At 37.4% G+C, this 4,910-nt stretch overlaps 1 non-coding gene across 1 annotated transcript; it reads left to right on the forward strand.

Annotated features, from left to right (window-relative positions):
• Positions 1 to 1,919: 1,919 nt before the first annotated feature.
• LOC133828223 (small nucleolar RNA R71) lies at positions 1,920 to 2,026 on the forward strand. The gene has a single exon (XR_009890855.1). It is a non-coding gene; the product is annotated as a small nucleolar RNA R71 (small nucleolar RNA).
• The last annotated feature ends 2,884 nt before the right edge of the window (positions 2,027 to 4,910 follow it).

Below are 4,910 nucleotides of genomic sequence, written 5' to 3' on the forward strand. Positions count from 1 at the left end.
TCAGGAGGAAATTTTGGAGGTTTTGACTATAATGTCCCCGGGGGTGTTTTCGGGACCCCGAGCACTAGGTTTTATTTGAGGTTACTTAAGCATGAAGTAGCTTATCAGATAGAACGTATGTTAGAAAACCTCTCGTTCTCCCTTTTGTTAGTTTGTTTTACCGTTTGAGACTTTTTGAAGAAATCTCGAGTTCTAGGAGTCGGAATCAAGCGAGGATTGAGGCATAGCGATCCTAGGAAAGATTAGAAGCTTCTTAACTGAAGGATTTGACGGAAAACAACCCAATCGAAGGTAATTGAAGTTTAAGTTTTGAGTTTTTCGAGTTTCTAAGCTTTGAATTAGATTTTGTAAATTGTTGAGTTTTTGGTTGGTTTGAACCTTGGGTTTGGAGGGTTTTGAGTCATTGGGAAGCTTGGGAACTTTTATTTGATGATTGGGGAATGTTTAGGGATGATTTTGGAGGCTTTGGAGTGCTTAAAACACGTTTAGGAATGGCCCAGAGTTGGGGGCCGCGGCCCTGTTCTTGGGGTGCCGCGGCCCTGCTTTGAAGAAGCAGGTGGGAGTGTTGTACCTGCTGGGCGCTGCGGCCCTTGATGGAGGGCGCCACGGCCCTTGCTTCAGGAAGTTCTAGGGGCCGCGGCCCAAGGCGTTAGGCCGCAGCCCTTGCCCAATTTTCACCCTGTTTGCATGTGTTTGACCCTAGGAACTTAGTTATAGGCCTCGGGAGTGTTCCTACTACTTGGATTAGTTTGGATTTATCTTCCGGAGGCTAGATATTGGTTTGGGAACCTATGTTGATGATTATTATTAATGATGTCCCATGTTTGGTTATGATTAGGTGACCGCTAAAGGACTAAAGGTTGATCATTCTCAAGGGTCGTTCTTTTTATCATTCTAGCTCGAATCTAAGGTAAGAAAACAGTGTATGAATACAATTGCTCCCTGTATATGTATATGACATGCATGATTGTTATTGAGGCATGTTGGTTGATAAATGTGGACATGGATTGCATATTATATGCTAGCGAATGTTGTATACTTGTATATGTACTGACTAGTCATGAAATGGCATAGCGTCATGAACGCAATGGTAAATGAAGATTAGATCTAATCGATATCAGCATTGAATGGCTCTATGGCATTAATGCTGGACCGATCCTAAGGTCAATGAACTTATAAGCGCTTGGCTAGTCTAAGACTAGTTACTTAGAGCCAGGGCATAAGGCCCAGGTGATTGTTGTCACATGGCTAGGGAACGATGTTCCAGGGTTATGACTCTATGGTCATGAGGAAGGTTATGTTGGTGACTATTCACCATACACCTATCCTGTTCAAACTTATGAAAGGTTCACTTATCTGTTAAGCCCTGGTGACCCTATCGTCACATGGCTAGAAGGGGGCTGTACCCACTTTTGTGACTTTTGCAACTGTCACCTATCTGTTTTGGACTGATAGTCCTGAATGATTATTATGATCATTGTTGATATTATATCATGCTATATTGAGTTTTCTTGCTGGGCCTTGGCTCATGGGTGCTATGTGGTGCATGTAAAGGGAAAGAAAAGCTCACCCAGCCTTGAGTGGAGAGCTTAGGTGGTGATGTGTGCATATGTGGTCGCTTGACCACCATGGCCAAGGCGTTCTCAGAGGAACTAAGGGGTTTACCCTATTTTTTCCACTTAGGTCGGCGGGATTGTAAATTTGAAACAGTAATGACCATTTTGTACTGAGAATAACTTGTAAATGTTTTGATTAGCTCTGCAGAGTAGTTTGTAATGAAAAATATCCTTTCCTTTTTATTGGTTTTTCCACCTTAACTTGTTAATCACATTTAGAGCACGTTTTTAACCAAAGGACTCGGGTAGCGGGTCAAATTTCCGGTTCACCGTAACTGTTCTGGGGTAACCAGGGCGTTACATATACCATGATGTAGGCACTTCCTTAACAATTCTTTAAATCTTTCCCATGCATCACACAACAATTCCCCTTCTTTCTGGCATAAATTATTGATTTCCCCTCTCAACTTTGCAGCTTTTGCTCGAGGGAAATACTTTACTAAGAAATTCTGGGCTAACTCCTCCCATGTTGTGATAGAATTAACTTGCAGTGAAATTAGCCAACTCTTCCCCCAGTCTCGTAGAGAAAATAGGAATAATCTAAGTCTAATTGCATCGTCCCTCACCCCATTCATCTTAAATGTTGCACATAGCTCTAGGAAATTGGCTATGTGCAAATTTGGATCTTCTGTGGGCAACCCCCCAAACTCAACAACTGACTGTACCATTTGTAATATTGCTGGCTTAATCTCGAAATTATTTGCAGGAAGCATGAATGCACTCCTGTGATAGTAGGAAGTACATAGTCTCTAAGCGTCCTTGCTACTCTTTCCATTGGGACTTCAACAATATTTGGGATATTGTTAACATTAGCTGCATTGTTTGCTGCATTTCCTTGATTCTCATCCATGGCAAAATCCAACCTTTTATTTATCTTTTGATTCTATCTGCACATTCTTTCAATTTCAAGATCTACCGATATGAGCTCTTTTTGTCTACTTCCCCGCACATACCAATAATTCCTGAAAATGCAATACAACCTTGATCCAAATGAGTATAAAATATAGAAACCAAATTAAAACAAAAAACAATTAATTTTGATATTGGATATGAAGTCCTCGACAGCGGCGCCAAAAACTTGATCTGTAAAATATGCACGCAAGTGTACATGGTCGTGTCATGTAATAAATTTCGAAAGAACGAATATCATCCCACATAGACTATTAACCAATTACTAGTAATTGTTCTTTACTTTCTATTTGGTAAGTAAAATCAAGATGAATAGAGCTAACTATAAACAAAATTTCAATAACTAAAAAAACAAAACAATTAATCAAAGGATAAAAATCAATAATAAAAAGACCTAGGGTATTAACTTCATCAATTTTTCATTCTATTAACTTTATTAATCAATTCTAAATTTCTTTCTTCCTATTCCAATAGTAGGTTAACATAAATCGATTCCTATTCTTTTTCAAGATATAAGATCTCACCCTATATGCTGGTTTTCTAGATGTCTGTGACAAACTTAAACATATAGCAGGCATTAAGCCTAAAGACCTAATTGCTACACAAGCCATACAGATACTTTCGTCCAATATGTAACCTATGTCTATATAATGATAGCATATTCAATTCTCATCTTTTGAATTTTGAATAAAAATCATAAATCAAGCAAATATTGATAAAGTATTTACTAGCATTAAGAAAACATCATATAGATTAGAATAAAGAAAAAGAATCAATAGAACATCATAATAACATTAAATAGAAATCCAAGCAACTACATTAACCCCTAGATAGAGGTGTTTAGTTCATATCAGACATGACTAAAACAACAAAATAATTATTCAGAAACATAAAATTTAAATACTTGAAGAAGAAATAAAAATATATGAAAGTGTAGAAAAACTTGTCTCATAATCAAATTTAATCTCTAAATTCATAATTAAAATCTAACCTTACCCTAATTAAAACCTAAAGTATTAAATTATACTTAAAAAACATGATTTTTTTTTTCAAATGTGGGCCGCGACTTGGCCTTTCCTAGGTCACAACTCGTGTCATTTTTTAGCCCTTCAACATCTAGTTAAAATCTGCAGGCACCGTGGCTCTCTAATTCCAGGTCGCGACCTGCCTCTCCATGAACCTCCTGGAATTGCCTTTGTTTCTTCTGGCGTCGTGACTCTCTTGACCAAGTCACGATTCTAATTCCTTTCAGCAAACCTTCAACCTCTGACTTTGCCAGAGTCGCGGGCCTTAACACCATGCCGCGACTTTAATTCCATTTTTTTTTCTTCAGATTTTTACCTTTCAACATTCTTCCTTCATCAAAAACTTATTACAACTAATACTTAACACCAATTTGAGTCGAACAACCACCAAAAGCCCCATTTCTCCACCATTTCCTCTTCTTTTCGCGTTTAGCTCATGATCTAAAGTACCGACCTACAACAAAGACTAACACAAGCGTAATCTTGCACAAAACAAACATAAAGACTAAAGATTACCACAAAAATACATTCTAAAATGACACTAAAATGGAGTTATCAATGAAACAATTAAAACATATGGCTTTAAACATAATGTCGACGAAGCATGTGTATATAAATACATCAAAAGAAAAGTTGTGGTTTTCTTAGTTCTTTACGTTGATAACATTTTGCTCATTGGGAACAATGAAGAGACGATGTTGAATGTGAAGAAGTGGTTAGCCGAAATGTTCAAAATGAAAGATTTGGGCGAGGCTAGCTATGTTTTGGGAATCCAAATCCTAAGGGATAGGAAGAACAAGCTCTTGGCACTTTCTCAGGCTAATTATATATATAAGGTGCTTGAAAGATTCTCCATGGAGAATTCCAAGAAAGGTCAGTTATCGACCAGACATGGAATTGCTCTCTCCAAGGAACAATGTCCTAAGACACCTCAAGATGAAGAGGATATTAGAAAATATCTGTAATGACCCAAAAATTCTAATAGGATTTAGTGCCTTGATTAGTGTGCCAGGAGGGCATAATTGGATATATTTGTATTTAATTAGTTAAATGCGTGACTATGTGGCATGCATAATTTATATGATTATGTGAATATATTATATGCATGTGGGCCCTTAATTGTTTATAAGGGAATATCTGTAATTTTGGCTCGTTAGGGCATAAATGCAATTATATGTGATATATGGGTGAGACCACATTATTATGTGGACATATTTGTAGTATATGGCTTGAGGCTATCCTAGTGAGTGTATTAGCGGAATAGTCATAGTGGGGTTTAATACTCGACTTGAGTTGAGCTTTCTGGTATTCTGGGAAGTTTAATGTATACTTGGGATTTATTGAGTAATGAGTAAGTATT

This window comes from Humulus lupulus, chromosome 3 (genome assembly GCF_963169125.1).
Source record: "Humulus lupulus chromosome 3, drHumLupu1.1, whole genome shotgun sequence".
Lineage (NCBI taxonomy): Eukaryota > Viridiplantae > Streptophyta > Magnoliopsida > Rosales > Cannabaceae > Humulus > Humulus lupulus.